The 17589-nt window shown below is 47.7% G+C and overlaps 1 long non-coding RNA gene across 1 annotated transcript; it reads left to right on the forward strand.

Annotated features, from left to right (window-relative positions):
- The first annotated feature begins 549 nt into the window (after positions 1–549).
- Positions 550–17073, forward strand: LOC144947818 (uncharacterized). Its single transcript, XR_013640094.1, has 3 exons — positions 550–617; positions 8345–8392; positions 17024–17073. It is a non-coding gene; the product is annotated as an uncharacterized LOC144947818 (long non-coding RNA).
- Positions 17074–17589: the final 516 nt, after the last annotated feature.

Genomic DNA, 17589 nt, shown 5'->3' on the forward strand with positions numbered 1-17589 from the left:
CAGTTGCGCTAAACACTGTTTCTGGACAGAGCAAGGTGTTGTTCCACCTCGTTGTTCTCAGTCTTGTTGTTCTTTGACTAACTGTAGAATGTGCTTTATCCGCGTGCCGCAAAATACACTCATACCACACGATCATTTATTCCTACATACACAGACAAAAGGTCAAGTTTGTTCATGGAATTTTTTGGCCATATTTGGACACATAAGCACATTATTGTTGAGCCATACCACAAGAAGCTCACATGAGTCACAGAAACATGAGACTATTGTGATGTCATCACTTCACCTCGGCTTCCGCTGGTCTGTTGTGGTTGCCATTCTCTCCCCTGATGTTCGCCAGGGTGACTCTTTTTTTAAGGGGGAGGGTGTGATGTTAAGACCGAAAAGAACAGACCACTTTCCTGATATGGTGCGCATGCAGGCGTAAACAGTCAGGAAGAAAATCAAGGCCACTGATTGGTGCGGGGAAGCCTGAGCAGAGGATTGGCTGGAGACAGAGAATTTAAGTGATTGGAGGAACAATACAAACGCAGAAGACAGGAAACGAGGGTTGACTGATAGGGGAATGGTTAACAACCATTAGAGAAGGAGGACGGGGATTGGCTGAGGGAAAAAAGGTGAGTGAACCTTCGAAAAAGGGGGCTCGAGGGATATAAAAGGGGATTGCAGAAGGGGAAGAGACAGTTGGAGAGAAGACGAAGTTCGGGCTTAAAGAAGAGTGTTCGTGTCCACCAATGAAGGCTCTTAGTAAAGGGAAGAACTTGTGTTGGTCGTCGTTACATATATCTAGCTATATTAGTCTATATCTAGCTAACTTAGTACATATCTAGCTATGTTCGTTACATGTCCTTCCCCCACATCTACGATTAGCAGGGTTGGATACGTGCGGTGCGAAATACGTTCAACATACATACAATGGTCGTCCATTGCATGGACATCTGTGAAAAATAGCTTTTTAGCGAATCGGATTCCTCCAGTATAAATAAATATTCCGTTTCTGTTTCCCTCACATGCTCTGTAACGTTATTATAGTTGTGCTGCGTTCGCTTTAAACGAGGTCGGACCCCAAGAGCCGACTTAACGCTGCATGGAATCTGTAATTGGACTTTTATTTTTATGATTGTGCAATGCGGTATATTAAACTCATGTGACACAATTGTTGATTCATATTATATTTTAACTATCAAATGCTGGTGACCCAGGTCAAAATGAGACTCCATCCCGAGGCCTCTGGAGTTGTCACACCTGGGTTGAACACAATCCACTTGAAAACTCCTTCAACAAGTGGTGAAAGCAGCCACCGCTAGATGGCACGAGACCACAAGGAAGAGCCACGTTGTCGCGTCTCCGGGGCTCTGCAACGTTCATTGGGTGGCGCTCAACTCTCCTGGCAGCTCTGTTGTTGCTGCTGTTGCTACTGCTGTTGTTGCTGCTGTTGTTGCTGTTGCTACTGTTTTTGTTGCTGCTGATGTTGCTCTTTGCTTTTGCAAATGTTGTTGCTGCTGTTGCTGCTGCTTCTGGTCAACTCTCCTGGCAGCTCTACACCAGTGGTGGAAACTCTCCACATTCCTTGGCAGGGAGCGGTCATCCCAATAGGCCTTTCGCTGCTGATGGAATTTTAATTCGCAGTTTCCGATTGTGATTTCAGTTGCTTATAACCAGTTTCACTTGGCCAGATTACAATACGGTCAAGGTCAAGAGGTCGTCGAGGTAAATGTTAGTGATGCGACCGCACCTCTCCGTCGCTTCCTTTTGTCAGATTTCGCATCTGTTACACACTGACTCCTGACCTTGACCTCCAAGGACTACTCTCACAGCCACATCGCCATCACTGTTTGCCTTGAGGTCACCCACCTCTGGGTAACGCTTTGATGGCGGCCTCCGTGACCTGCCCTCCTGCACCCTGTACACGCGTCCCACACATCACTACCTACTCCTGCACTCTGCACCAGTGTCCCGCCCATCATAACCCCCTGCACTCACGTGCCACCCATCACTACTTCCTCTTCCTGAACTATGCACTCGTGTCCCACCCATCACTACTTCCTCCTCTTGCACCAGCGCCCACCCATCACTACCTCCTCCTCCTGCACCTTGGACACGCATCCCAACCATCACTACCTCCTCCTGCACCCACGTCCCACCCATCACTTCCACCTCCTACTGCACCTTGCACACGCGTCCCACCCACCACTACCTCCTTTTCCTGATTACCGCTTTACACCTCGTTCTGTGCTGAAGCTACAAGTAACTTATGCCCCCCCCCCCTCCATCCTGTAAGATGTATCCCAGCTATCGCAATCTCACTTTCCTGATTGCATCAACAATCTACGCTTTTCTTCCATACCAGGCGAGATGTTATCTGTCTCGCCTGGTATGCAGGAGGTCATGGGTTCGACCCCGACTCTGACGCCTGTATATTTGGATTTCAGAATAGGGTTTATCCTTTCTGGCAAAAAAACACCAAACAGAAACCTTTTGCAAGGAATCATGTCTGTATTAACCACACATACTTGTGGTGAACATACAAACAAAAAACATGCTCTGACAGTATATGCATGGTCTTTGAAACTGATTGGTCTACACCAGCGATAGCTTTAATTTATGGCCTAGTCTCAACCAGTGTTAGGCCAGAGGATGCCAAAAGGTAAACAGCTTGCTGGTCGCCTTTTCTGTTTGGTATCTTAACACAGCTGTTTTATTGCCAGAAAGGGTAAAACCTCTTCTTATATTTTGATTTAAAGCTTTCGTGACTGCATGGATTCATCTTCTTGGTTCTTTCGGTAAAGTCACGTAAAAGGGAAGTAATAAAATAATAAAAATAAAACATAATAAAAGTTATTCTCACGACGTTTCGGCCACAACGCAAGCAGCCGTCCTCAGGTGAAAACCAGGTCCGTCGAGGCGACAGAGTCTGAATCAAACAGCACACGAGCTTGGAGCATATATATAAGCTGGGCGCCTTGACAAAGGAATTTGCATATCAAGAGGAATTTAGCATATTTATGGAAAATGCAGGAATGTGATTAGTGCTACATATGCATGTGCAATATGCAGGATTAACAGCATCAAAGGGAGCTGCAGTTGCTGCTGCTGCAGTTGCTGCTGCTGCAGCAGTTACTGCCTTATCCATTTTAATATAACACTATGTATTATTCTACCCACCCTAATGTGTATCACACTGCTATATATTTACTATACAATTACGACACCATACATTACTCTGCACACTGCATCATGCCAGTGAGTGGAACGCGGTCTGAAAGTCACGGTAAACGTGAACACAATCAGTTAAGATCCGAAATGGTTTATTACGTCCTTCCAATGATTGCTAAGCCAGAATCCATCTTCTCGGTTGAAATTGTCTCTGTGTTTGTATATGTGGATCGCCTCATGAACGAATCTCTCATGATAGCCAGATGGCTTGCAGAGAACCTCTGTCTTGGAGAAGTCAATGTCATGTGAGCCCACTGAATTGTAACAGTGATCTGCCACGGCTGAGGTGTTTGCCCTACCGTGTTTCAGGTCTGCTTTATGTTCACGGATGCGGTTCGAGACATGTCGTTTGGTTTCTACAATGTAACTGCTATCACAGAGGCAACTTAGTTTGTAGACGCCAGGGTACTGTATGTCTGGAACCACATCTTTTACAGACGGGACCAGATCACGGATTTTATGTACTGTGTTAAATCGGACCTGGATCTTGTGTTTAATCAGGATTTTGGAGATCTTTTTTGTGACCCCAGCAATGTAGGGTAAGGTGATGGTCTTGAAAGGCTCCTCAACAGGATCCTTCTTGATGGTTGGAGTGATGGCCTTGCGGATTGTGTAGTCGGAGTAACCATTAGCCTTAAGAGCTTGGCGTACGTGTTTGAGTTCACTGCCAATGTGTTCCTGGTCGGAAATGCATTGGGCTCTATGGTATAGAGTCTTGATGAGGGAATTCTTCTGGGATGGATGGTGGTGGGAATCCGGTTTTAGGTAAGCATCCGTATGGGTGGCTTTCCTGTAGACAGAGTGGCTCATTGAACCATCAGGTCTCCTTTTAATTAGGAATCCAAAAAGGGTAGCTTGCCATCTTTTTCGACTTCCATAGTGAATCTGATGGCTGGGTGTATGGAATTGATGTGGTCGAGAAATTGGTCTAGAGCAGGCCGGCCATGTGGCCAGATGACAAAAGTGTCATCTACGTACCTCTTCCATAAGGTCGGGCGTAGAGTGGCAGTCTTGATGGCGTCAGTCTCAAATTTCTCCATGAAGATGTTGGCTACAACCAGAGATAGGGGGGAGCCCATTGGGGTGCCCTCAGTTTGCTTGTAGAAAGTTCCATTCCAGGTGAAGTATGTATTGGTTAAGCAGTGTCTCACCAGGGGGGGTACCCCAGCATTCAGTCCTTGATGAACCAAGTCTTCAATGATTGCGATGGTGTCAGGTACAGGAACTTTGGTGAATAAGGAAACCACATCAAAACTGACAAGCAGGTCGTCTGGGGACAGGGCAATCCCCTTGATTGTCGATACCAGGTCAGTAGAGTTTAGTACCGCAGAGGTGGTTTTTCCAGTGAAAGGCCGTAGGATTTCAGACAAAAAACGAGCCAGTTTATAGGTGGGGGAGTTGATAGTAGAGACAATGGGACGAAGAGGTGTATCTTCTTTATGTATATTTGGCAAGCCGTATAATCTTGGTGGCCTGGCTGCAGAAGGTTTCAACGATAACTGTTTGGTCTGATCAATTAATGCGGTTGAATCAGAAATGATTTGCTTGGTTTTAGAGACGAGGCTGTTGGTGGGGTCTCTTTTTATTTTTGTATAGCTGCCATCGTTGAGTAGTTCTTGGATTTTGTTGTTGTATTCTGTTTTGTCCATGATGACAGTGGCATTGCCTTTGTCGGCTGAGAGGATGAAACCTTCTGCAGCCAGGCCACCAAGATTATACGGCTTGCCAAAGATACATAAAGAAGATACACCTCTTCGTCCCATTGTCTCTACTATCAACTCCCCCACCTATAAACTGGCTCGTTTTTTGTCTGAAATCCTACGGCCTTTCACTGGAAAAACCACCTCTGCGGTACTAAACTCTACTGACCTGGTATCGACAATCAAGGGGATTGCCCTGTCCCCAGACGACCTGCTTGTCAGTTTTGATGTGGTTTCCTTATTCACCAAAGTTCTTGTACCTGACACCATCGCAATCATTGAAGACTTGGTTCATCAAGGACTGAATGCTGGGGTACCCCCCCTGGTGAGACACTGCTTAACCAATACATACTTCACCTGGAATAGAACTTTCTACAAGCAAACTGAGGGCACCCCAATGGGCTCCCCCCTATCTCTGGTTGTAGCCAACATCTTCATGGAGAAATTTGAGACTGACGCCATCAAGACTGCCACTCTACGCCCGACCTTATGGAAGAGGTACGTAGATGACACATTTGTCATCTGGCCACATGGCCGGCCTGCTCTAGACCAATTTCTCGACCACATCAATTCCATACACCCAGCCATCAGATTCACCATGGAAGTCGAAAAAGATGGCAAGCTACCCTTTTTGGATGTCCTAATTAAAAGGAGACCTGATGGTTCAATGAGCCACTCTGTCTACAGGAAAGCCACCCGTACGGATGCTTACCTAAAACCGGATTCCCACCACCATCCATCCCAGAAGAATTCCCTCATCAAGACTTTATACCATAGAGCCCAATGCATTTCTGACCAGGAACACATTGGCAGTGAACTCAAACACGTACGCCAAGCTCTTAATGCTAATGGTTACTCCGACTACACAATCCGCAAGGCCATCACTCCAACCATCAAAAAGGATCCTGTTGAGGAGCCTTTTAAGACCATCACCTTACCCTACATTGCTGGGGTCACAAACAAGATCTCCAAAATCCTGATTAAACACAAGATCCAGGTCCGATTCAACACAGTACATAAAATCCGTGATCTGGTCCCGTCTGTAAAATATGTGGTTCCAGACATACAGTACCCTGGCGTCTACAAACTAAGTTGCCTCTGTGGTAGCAGTTACATTGGAGAAACCAAACGACATGTCTCGGACCGCATCCGTGAACATAAAGCAGACCTGAAACACGGTAGGACAAACACCTCAGCCGTGGCAGATCACTGTTACAATTCAGTGGGCTCACATGACATTGACTTCTCCAAGACAGAGGTTCTCTGCCAGCCATCTGGCTATCATGAGAGATTCGTTCATGAGGCGATCCACATATACAAACACAGAGACAATTTCAACCGAGAAGATGGATTCTGGCTTAGCAATCATTGGAAGGACATAATAAACCATTTCGGATCTTAACTGATTGTGTTCACGTTTACGGTGACTTTCAGACCGCGTTCCACTCACTGGCATGGTGCAGTGTGCAGAGTAATGTATAGTGTCGTAATTGTATAGCAAATATATAGCAGTGTGATACACATTAGGGTGGGTAGAATAATACATAGTGTTATATTAAAATGGATAAGGCAGCAACTGCAGCAGCAGCAGCAGCAACTGCAGCAGCAACTGCAGCAGCAGCAACTGCAGCAGCAGCAGCAACTGCAGCAGCAACTGCAGCAGCAGCAACTGCAGCAGCAGCAGCAACTGCAGAAGCAGCAGCAACTGCAGCAGCAGCAGCAACTGCAGCAGCAGCAGCAACTGCAGCAGCAGCAGCAGCAACTGCAGCAGCAGCAGCAACTGCAGCAGCAGCAACTGCAGCAGCAGCAACTGCAGCAGCAGCAGCAGCAACTGCAGCAGCAGCAGCAACTGCAGCAGCAGCAGCAAGTGCAGCAGCAGCAACTGCAGCAGCAGCAGCAGCAGCAACTGCAGCTCCCTTTGATGCTGTTAATCCTGCATAATGCACATGCATATGTAGTACTAATCACATTCCTGCATTTCCCATAAATATGTTAAATTCCTCTTGAAATGCAAATTCCTTTGTCAAGGCGCCCAGCTTATATATATGCTCCAAGCTCGTGTGCTGTTTCATTCAGACTCTGTCGCCTCGACGGACCTGGTTTTCACCTGAGGACGGCTGCTTGCGTTGTGCCGAAACGTCGTGAGAATAATTTTATTATGTTTTATTTTTATTATTTTATTACTTCCCTTCTACGTGACTTTACCGAAAGAACCAAGAAGATGACTCTTCTTATATTTTGATACTTGCAAGAAAAGTCCCATGTTGTATATTTCGAGTTTGCAGGTCTCCCTCCCCCTGGTCGTGTGGATTTTAGTTGTATTCCCAACCTACAAGGTACTATCCCTAACCCTGCCACGCAATTCCTCGCAGACCTCCACACTTGCTGTGTACCAGAATCAGTTATTGCCAGGAAAAGCGACTGAGCCCCCCCCTCCGCCCCCGTTGCAATCGATGCAAGGCAATGGTATATATGTGTGTGATATATATGTGTGTGATGGTATATGTGTGTGATGGTATATGTGTGTGTGTGTGATGGTATATATGTGGTGTGTGTGCCCAGAAGCATAACATTCCCGCGGCAATGTCCTTGGATATTCGTAGAAGACTCAACCTTGGTGAGGTGAATGCCCCGCTTGTCAGATTTTATGAGCCTTTACGATCCCTGCATCCAGACTTCAAAGTGCTCCGCGCTGAAGGTCGGGAGCTTGGCTCGCGAGTGGGAGCTGTGTGAATAGGGGTTGTTAAAAAAAAAAGCTAACCGGTTAAACCGCTAACCGGCTTGAGAATGGTTTACCAAAAAACCCAGAGATTTAATTGACCAGCGTTAGGTTTAAGACTAAAACTGTGCATCACGTTTTTTTGGGTTAGATCACATAAATGGTTCGTAAACCCCCACGTGAACCCAACACAGCCAATTAGTAAGGGTTGGCGGGTGAACAAAACGTGCCAATTAATTAGTGACGACTTCAGCACCACCGGTGTCTCGGAGAGCAAAGCCACCACGCTTACAAAGTTGGATCCTTTCGCTGGCGATTACAACATCCAGCTTCATCAGGCGATTAGCTAGAACTATGCAGTTCATTGAAATAAAGATGCAAGATGTATGAATGCACACTGTACTTTGATCTCCTTTCGCACTGCACGTGGCCAGGCGTGCTAATTGCTTGTAAAGCCACAACTGGCTGCAAATGTTTGTAAATCGGTGCGTTTACTTGGCCTGGTGTGGGGGGGGAGGTACTGATTGAATACAAACTATGTCTGGGTGATTGGTGTGGGAGAGGGAGGGCATTCTTTACCAAGCGTGTGCATGGGTGATCGGCCCAGTTGCTGCTGCTGTTGCTGCTGATGTTTCTGTCGTTGCTGTTGCTGCTGCTGATGATGATGCTACTGTTGTTGATGTTGCTGTTGATTATGCTGTTTCTGCAGTTGCCGATGTTGCTGCTGCTGATGCGACTGTTGCTGCTGATGGAGAAGGTATGTGATGTCCCTCCCGTGACTTTGCCACCAAGAATGCCAACACGTGATGTCATTTTGACGGTACGCCATGCAAATTAATATGATTAAACCAGCGATGTGCAAGAATTTACATTAAACACGTGCCGTTTGACTGGCGGAGCTTTATGTGTCAAATTCCAGCATATTTAAAAGTATTTACAACATCACATTCAGTGCATAAATAATGGGAGTCAAAGTAAAAAATAAATAAAATCCGAAAATCTAGTATCCAACAAACATTTATAAACCTCTGTCAATCCACTGCTGGATGAAGGCCTTCTTGATGCCGTGTTCGTTATGAGGGTTGTTTGGCCATACTTCACCATGCGTTTGTGAGTGAAATGGAAATGTGAGTTGGCACAGTAGGGGGTACAGCTGGTGCATCTGCCGGTCATCTCAGTCAGCCAACCCATGCCACTTGCTAGGTCTGTCCCGAAACCTCCTGTCAACGAGCCTTCGACACTTCACGTGACCTCAAAGTGCACCTGGCCTGGCACAGGCGCCGTGGTGACGTCTCCGTCACTGAGTGGCCAATGGCGAGTATTGGTATGGAGTAGCGGTGAGTGCGCTGTGCTACGAACCCAGTGACCCGAGCTCGATTTTCCACTCACGGCCACCAACACCAGTGACGATAATTATCTGAACCGGTCATGGGGCTCCCCAGGTCGACTCAGCCTCAAATCAGTATCTGGTACGGTGTAAACATCGCCACTGGGGAGACAAAGGCGACCGGGTGTGATGCTGGTCACTCACGCCCTCATGTACCGTGCCGGCCTTCAGAGATACTCGTTAACATCACTTGCCCCAACAGTCTGGTAAGCCTATACGGGGGATCTTTGTTTTTGTGAAATGGAGAGAGTTGTGGGGGTTGGTGGGCAATCTGGACCAGTTCAGATGTCACTCGCCACTGATGTTCGCCTTGGCCAAGAATCAAACTCGGGTCGATAGCCCTGTTCATAGCGCAATGCACTGACCGCAGCGCCACCGCTCCACCCCATCCGAAAACATGAAATGTAAACCGCACGGGCGAGCACGCACACACACGCGTGCACGTACACACACGCGTGTTCCCACTAGAAAATAAATCCTTTGCAGAGCGCACAGACTGATAAGCGATTCTTGAAGGAGTAGATGTTTTCAATTTGATCCCACGGGCAACGTGACACTGACCCAGGTGTTGAGATAGAGCCAAGGTTTCTGCTGCTGCTGGGTTTATATATAAACTCGTGTGTGTGTGTGAAAGAGAGAGAGTGAGTGTCACCGTCTGGACTGCAATCATCATCATCACTGAAAGTCTCTCGCCGTGCGGAAATGCCATTTGAGATTCTGACCGTGTGTGCGTGCGCGTGGAGCGGTCGTACAAACGGGGAGTGGTCGTACAAACGGTTAGCGCCCGAGTTCGATTCCTGCTCACGACCACCAACACCAATGATGATGATCTGAATCGGTTCTGGGCCATCACCTAGGTCGACTCAGCCTCAAATGAGTACCTGGTGCGATGTGTAAAACATCACTTGGAAGACAATGGTGGCCGGGCGTGGTGCTGCCCCCCCCTCTCCCCGGCACGGCGCAGGACGGATTGGGTGCCTTTGACTCCCCGGTGGCGATGTTTAGACACACCGCACCAGGTACTACATTTAAGGCTGAGTCGACCTATGGGAAGTACACATTCTAGGCTGAGTCGACCTAAGGGGAGCGGCTTAGATATTCGACAGTGATGTCGGCCGTGAGCGAGAATTGAACTCGGGTAGCTGGGTTCGTATCGCTGCACTAAATGCACGTCGCACACATAAACTCTATAGACAGACATGACGTCATTACGGCACGTGTGCCAGGCTAGGTGCACTTTGAGACAACGTGAAAGTGTCGAAGGCTCGATGGCAGGAAATCACGGGACATTCCCGCTGCCATGAGTTGTCCGCATGTTGAACTTCTTTCGTGCCGTACGTAGCCAACCGTGCTAATCGGAAGTGCGGAGGTAGGACAACAAACTATACACAAAAAGAATGCTGACTGAGGTGCACCATCTGTGCTCCCTACTGTGCCAACTCGCGGCGTGTTATCCGACCGGAGCTTCGCTCGTTGTCAGTAGCGTCACTCCTTCGCCCTCCGCAACCGTTGCCCAGTAGCTTCCTTCACTCACAGGACAAGTAACAGACGCACCCACCCAACAACACGACATATAATACATATGTAGTGACATCAGGGATGTCATATGTAGTGACATCAGGGATGTCACTACATATGTTGTAATCACCAGCGTGTAGTGCGGGCTCCCAAAAGGCGGAGCGGGAGAGTGTCAGTCCAGGGACAGGGTTGCCCCGGGCCATGGCACTCTGGTTGACCCCGTGATCTGGAGTGTCCACAGAGAGGGCCCCAGGTGGGGGGGCTAGGGGGTGATCACGTGTCCAGGGAGAGCTCTCCAGATGGATTGAGAGGGGGCTAGAACACTCGAGAAGGTGGGCGGGGCCGAGGGCGGAGCCGGCCCCGACCCGGGAGGATATAAGGTGGGTCCCTGAGAGGGACCGGGGTCACTTCGTTCTATAAGCTGGAAGCTCTAATGTCCTACGGCTGTAGAGGCGTCAACACGTGGCCGGGGACCCGAGTGAGGGTCCGACCCTTCGTAGCTGTAACTCCTATGTATAGTGTAGTTAGCTGGGTGGTCACCACCCCAGGCTGTATCTGGTAAAGGGACAGTTACCCCTTTGTATATACGTGTTACAATAAATGTGTTGCCTCTGCGACTCAGTTGGACTCACTACACATATAAGCCCCAATGCCAAAGCACACAAATAGACTGCTCAGTGAGGCTGAAGGCGGCGCAGGACTTTGTTGAGAAACGCCGTGCGGGTGGAACGGGGAACAAAGCAGCCGAACGCCGTCTCCGCCCAACTCGGAGACAGCGCTCAGCCTTGGAGAGGGGGAGGGGAAATCGGGGGGGGGGGGGGGGGGGTTCAGCCTTGAATGATGGAGCCCTGCGGATAATCGCTCACTCACTCAACTCGCAGCAGTCACGTGTACGCGCAGCGCCGTCGCAGCTGTCGGGCGGTAAGCTCGCGATGCAAAACGGTAACCGGTAACGCTTTTGCATTGGCAGTGGTGCACAAGCACAATCGCTCTCCTTATTTATTTAAAACAAGTTTTGCTGGCTGGTTGGCTCACTGGTGACATTACCACGTACATCAGCGCGATGATGTCTACCGCATCCCATAGCGTTGAGCCAGGTTCGTGCGTGCTGACGTCACTCATCCCCATCAACCTATCCACCCCACACAATCAGAATATTTATACTGGAGAAATCCGATGAGCTGTAAATATATTTTTTCACAGATGTCCAGTAGAGGCGGGTAAGGACGTTACAACAACAAACATTACAAGAGAGACAGAATAACAACAAAAACATCCAGAAAAACGCACGTCTAAAATGTTATAAATTGATTTGCATTTTAATGAGGGAAATACATATTTGACCCCCTCTCAATCAGAAAGATTTCTGGCTCCCAGGTGTCTTTTATACAGGTAACGAGCTGAGATTAGGAGCACACTCTTAAAGGGAGTGCTCCTAATCTCAGCTTGTTACCTGTATAAAAGACACCTGTTCACAGAAGCAATCAATCAATCAGATTCCAAACTCTCCACCATGGCCAAGACCAAAGAGCTCTCCAAGGATGTCAGGGACAAAATTGTAGACCTACACAAGGCTGAAATGGGCTACAAAACCATCGCCAAGCAGCTTGGTGAGAAGGTGACAACAGTTGGTGCAATTATTCGCAAATGGAAGAAACACAAAAGAACTGTCAATCTCCCTCGGCCTGGGGCTCCATGCAAGATCTCACCTCGTGGAGTTGCAATGATCATGAGAACGGTGAGGAATCAGCCCAGAACTACACGGGAGGATCTTATCAATGATCTCAAGGCAGCTGGGACCATAGTCACCAAGAAAACAGTTGGTAACACACTACGCCGTGAAGGACTGAAATCCTGCAGTGCCCGCAAGGTCCCCCTCCTCAAGAAAGCACATATACATGCCCGTCTGAAGTTTGCCAATGAACATCTGAATGATTCAGAGGACAACTGGGTGAAAGTGTTGTGGTCAGATGAGACCAAAATGGAGCTCTTTGGCATCAACTCAACTCGCCGTGTTTGGAGGAGGAGGAATGCTGCCTATGACCCCAAGAACACCATCCCCACCGTCAAACATGGAGGTGGAAACATTATGCTTTGGGGGTGTTTTTCTGCTAAGGGGACAGGACAACTTCACCGCATCAAATGGACGATGGACGGGGCCATGTACTGTCAAATCTTGGGTGAGAACCTCCTTCCCTCAGCCAGGGCATTGAAAATAGGTCGTGGATGGGTATTCCAGCATGACAGTGACCCAAAACACACGGCCAAGGCAACAAAGGAGTGGCTCAAGAAGAAGCACATTAAGGTCCTGGAGTAGCCTAGCCAGTCTCCAGACCTTAATCCCATAGAAAATGTGGAGGGAGCTGAAGGTTCGAGTTGCCATACGTCAGCCTCGAAACCTTAATGACTTGGAGAAGATCTGCAAAAAGGAGTGGGACAAAATCCCTCCTGAGATGTGTGCAAACCTGGTGGCCAACTACAAGAAACGTCTGACCTCTGTGATTGCCAACAAGGGTTTTGCCACCAAGTACTGATTCATGTTTTTCAGAGGGGTCAAATTTGTATTTCCCATTTTTGACATGCGTTTTTCTGGATTTTGCTGTTGTTATTCTGTCTCTCACTGTTCAAATAAACCTACTATTACAATTATAGACTGATCATTTCTTTGTCAGTGGGCAAACGTACAAAATCTTCAGGGGATCAAATACTTTTTTCCCTCACGGCACATACAAAATGCATATAACCGCCACCGTTTGTCGACCCAGTACGAACAGAGGCAGCTGAAACCTGAACTTGAACCCAGGATCTCAGAGGATGCGGGCTCAGTGTCTCTACCCCTTGGGACACGGCGTTTTCCGAATCATATAGGACCTCTGAAGGCCATTTAATTGCCCACTCCACAGTATAAATATGTTCACCAGACTTAATCGATTGGCAGGTTATGTATGATGGGGGTAAAGTGGGAGTATTCCCACCTCTTTCCAAGAAATCTGGCCAATTGCCCTCTAGATGGGCTCTCTAGAGATTCCTTTAATGCAGGCTCCTCTGCTAGCAATGGTGTGAACAGGCCCAATCACAGGGCTGTGCCCGTTTTTTATTTTTTATTTTTGTGACAATATCTGAGCCTATCGTGGGTAAACCCTGGGTCAACTCAGCCTCAAATGTGTGCCTGATGCAGTGAGTGAATGGCACTGAGGAGACAACGCCTGCTGGGCACTGCGCTGGGCACCTCCCTGGGCACACCGACGTGCGAGCCATGATGGCTCGAAGATGTTAACTACCTCGCCTGGTATACCGGACGTCGCGGGTTCGATCCCGACCCTGACGCCTCCTGTATATTTGGAGTTTGCATATTCTCTTTCTCCCCGTGGTCGCGATGATTTTTCTCTGGGTCCTCTGGTTTGTCCCTTCCCATTTAGAATCAACATGCGTTTAGTGTATTTGGCTGTTATACATTTCCACGTGATAAGCCACTTCGTTGAGCTATCATTTGTGGCCAAGTCACTTCTGAGAAAGAGCTGTATAGCTCAGTGGGCCTTACCGGAGTAAATAAAAATTAACCCGTAAAAACAAAGTTTTTCACTATAAATCCTTTATATGCGTGGCGGCTAGAGTCCTCTCGTCCTCTGGCTTGAGATGGCTGCCACCTATGGGTCAGATGATTGTTTGCCACCATTAAGCAATTGGTAATTACATATAATTTTTTTTCCCTAAAAAGTGTAAAATTTTGGAAAAAAAATTTCACGAAAATTAATTGTCACGCACAACGAATCTGTGTGGAAAATGTCAGCTCGATTGGATCACGGGAAGTGGGTAAAAAAACGACCGAAATATTTGCACGGTCGTAAGCGCGCAAGCAAGCAAGCAAGTGAACTTAATATAACGGATTTAAAAAAATTAACCCGTTAAACAAAGTTTTTCACTTTAAAATCCTTCATATGCGTGGCGGCTAGAGTCCTCTCGTTCTCTGGCTTGAGATGGCTGCCACCTATGGGTCAGATGATTGTCTGCCACCATTAAGCAATTGGTAATTCAATATTTAAAACAAATTCCCTAAACAGTGTAAAATTTTTGAAACATTTTTTCACGAAAATTAATTGTCACGCACAACGAGTCTGTGTGCAAAATGTCAGCTCGATTGGATCACGGGAAGTGGGTTAAAAAACGACCGAAAGATTTGCACGGTCGTAAGCAAGCAAGCAAGCACGCAAGCACGCAAGCAAGTGAACTTAATATAAAGGATTTAAAAATAGTAGTAATAGTAGTCGGTGCTCAATAATAGCACTTGGCCCTGGTAACCTATACACCCAAACGGGTGATCTTAGTCTTTGTTGTATTGCATTAGCCGTGTTCATTAATTGTCTTCTATGGCATTTAGTTTATAATACCAAGGCCGTTGAGAAATGATTTGATTGGTTTTGTTTAAATGCCTTGGCAGTGTAATTAACATCTCTCCCTGCGCGCACTGCATTAGGATGGGATGACATTACATCCACAGAACAGGGCAATTACGCAGATTTGTGCTGGGATCGCTGGGCTAATCATGTATAAGCAATATTTGAAAATGTGTTTAATGCAATTTCTGAATTAAGATGAAAGTGAGGGTAATCTCTGCAATGTTTTATATATATGTAACAGATGTATGATGTCACGGTGCAGATTGCAGGATAATAGTATACGTATTAGGCTAACAATATAATTGTTTAGTTTACACGTAGGCTTTCGCGACCGATATTATTCATAATTTCGTTTTTTTTGCTTAGATCGCCAAAAATATTAATCTGTAGTTAAACCCGCCACCACTCGACACAACCAATTAGTAGGCTTTGCCACATAAGCCACAAAACACCGATGTGTTGAACTAGTAACTATTTTGCATGTTTTTTTTTTATTTGTGACAAAAACCTTACTAATTGGTTGTGTCGAGTGGTGGTGGGTTTAACGACACATTTCTATTTACGCGATCTCACCCCAAAAACACGGAGATTATGAATACAAGTGTCGAGGAGGCGTACCCTGAGGACCCAACAAGGGGCAAGCACGGGAAGAGGGGCGGAAAGGGAGGAGCCCCGGGGAAGGGGGATAAAAAGGGGGACGGGAGAGGAGTGGAGAGAGAGGGAGGGGAGTTGGAGTGAAGACGTCCCGGGGGAGCGGGGGAAACGTGAGGGGTAGCCTCGGGAGAGACTGGGAGTAAGGAAGGAGGAAGGGACGGGGGCGAGCGAGTGCCCGCCACGGGTGTCAGTGTGGAGAGAGAGACGGGGAGCTCTGCATGCTGATATGAGCTACCCGTCGGTGGCCGTCGGACTGCGAGAAGGGCTGCGTGCAGAACGAGAGAGAGCGAGAGAGAGAGTGAGCGAGAGAGTGAGCGAGAGGTGGGGGTTTACATAAAGCAAAGTTTAAAAATGTAAAAAAAAAAATTACGAAATGATGAACGAAGCAAAGTGCCGACTACACCGAGCATCTTCTTGTTTCCACTGATCGTAACAAAAAAAGAGAGAGAAGGAGTGCGAGTGGAGTGGAGGAAGAGGAGTGAATAAACGGCGAGCAGCCCTGAATAAGAATCTGGTCTCCGCGTGATTCTACAACACCCGGGGTGTCCACAAGTCATATTCTACACAAGTGTGTATATATCTTAGTACTGTAAACACTGTAAACTATAAGGGTGGAGCTATGTAATTGCTCCGCTCACGGCACTGCTGGCCGAAAGGCCTCCACTACAGGGAGTACTGGAGAGACACCCCTCTAGAGGGTGACACTGGTCTATTATTGCACGCTGGCCAGACGTCTTTGAAGAGATGGGAGAATCCACACTTTTTTTTTTACCAAGTAAGGCCCACTGAGCTGCTATATGGATATTTTTCACAAGCGACCTGGTATTCACAAATGATATCTCAACGAAGTGGCTGACCATCATCATCGCGTGTATATTTATAGCAGCAGCCAAACACTCTAAACGCGTGACGTTGATTCTTAATGTGGAGGGGGGGGGGGGGGGAACCGGAATGCGTACCTGGAGAAAATAAGTAATATAAAAATACTTTTTTTAAAACACGCTTTAATGAAATGTACCGTACGAGTAATGGCAGAACTCCACGACTCCAGGAAGTGGCCCCGAGGCTTGCCACAACGTAAGGGGTCGTGGTCAATTACAGCCAACGTCAGTTGAGCGTGGACAATTAGAGCCAAGCCGAAACATAAGATATACAAAAGATGTTTAATTTTTTTTTATCAATAGAATATAGTATTGTCGTCAGTATGATATAAGTATACCAAGTTTGCAGTCGATACGACATTGAGAAGTGGGTTGAAATTGAGTTACAAGATTTCAGGATACGACAACAACGGACCGAGTGAGTTAAATAAAAGCGTGTAATAATAAAAATCCACGCGACCACGGGGGAGAACAACCTTTAACCTCGCCACGTGCGACCAGCCAATCAGCTCACCCGTGTGAACCCATTTGTTCATGCTGCGTGGAAACAGGCGGAGGGATTTAAGAATCGTGCAAGCACTGCTTCAACTGCTCCCCGCTGCGAGATGGGATCGAACTGGCTGGCTGATGCCCGGTGGGTTGCAAGTCCAGTGCATTGTATTTTCAGATCCAGTTAAGCGCCATGAAAGTAGTGTCATTATGATTATACCAGGCACCAGGGTAGCATCCAAATATAACATATTCCTGCGGAGGGAGCTGGTAGGAACGTTGGGTTGCTCGGTCAATGGCCAGGGTCAACGGCGGCGTGGTTTATTCCGCAAATATGCCCGACTGTGAGGGCGGGCACAAGCCGGCGTGAGTAGGTTAAACGTTGAGTTTAATAAGGGCACCACGGGGTGACCAGCCCCTCCCCACCTAGCCCCAGCCCTCCCACCCCCCACCCAGCACCACCCTCCCCACCCAGCCCCTCCCCACCCTCCCCACCCTCTCCTCCCCACCCAGCCCCACCCTCCCCACCCAGCCCCTCCCCTCCCCACCCAGCCCCTCCTTCCCCATCCAGCCCCTCCCTGCACGACGGACGGACACAATAATCCCCTGTGGGCTGGTGGAACCAGTG

Source organism: Lampetra fluviatilis, chromosome 47 (genome assembly GCF_964198595.1).
Source record: "Lampetra fluviatilis chromosome 47, kcLamFluv1.1, whole genome shotgun sequence".
NCBI classification, from domain to species: domain Eukaryota; kingdom Metazoa; phylum Chordata; class Hyperoartia; order Petromyzontiformes; family Petromyzontidae; genus Lampetra; species Lampetra fluviatilis.